Source organism: Arachis duranensis, chromosome 9 (assembly GCF_000817695.3).
Source record: "Arachis duranensis cultivar V14167 chromosome 9, aradu.V14167.gnm2.J7QH, whole genome shotgun sequence".
Lineage (NCBI taxonomy): Eukaryota > Viridiplantae > Streptophyta > Magnoliopsida > Fabales > Fabaceae > Arachis > Arachis duranensis.
The window spans coordinates 106,780,539-106,780,979 of record NC_029780.3 but is presented as its reverse complement, the minus strand read 5'-3'; positions in this window follow the sequence as shown (position 1 = coordinate 106,780,979).

Genomic DNA, 441 nt, shown 5'->3' with positions numbered 1-441 from the left:
TATATTAAACAATATTATTGTGTTTTATCATGTATTATGTTTATAGTGAAACTGATATTAAAATTAATCTATGATACATGGATGCTGTCATAGATATAGAATACGACACGATATGGGACACACGGATACATGAATTTGAAATTCTTATGATCCACATTGTTCCGACAATATATATTATGCATAGCACAAAAGATTTATAAAATTAAACTACTTTTACAAAAAAAAAATCGTAGATTGATAAAGTCTCTAACTAAAAAGACTAAGATATCTGTAGATAAAAAATTAAATAATAAGATTCTTAGTTGTTATTTTTATATGAAAAAGTCTAATTTTATATTAATAATTAATTTTAATATTCGTTATCTAAGATTTAAAATAATTTAACGTGTATACTTTTACATTTAATTAAGTGTTAACTGTTAAATCTGTTGCACAAATAAA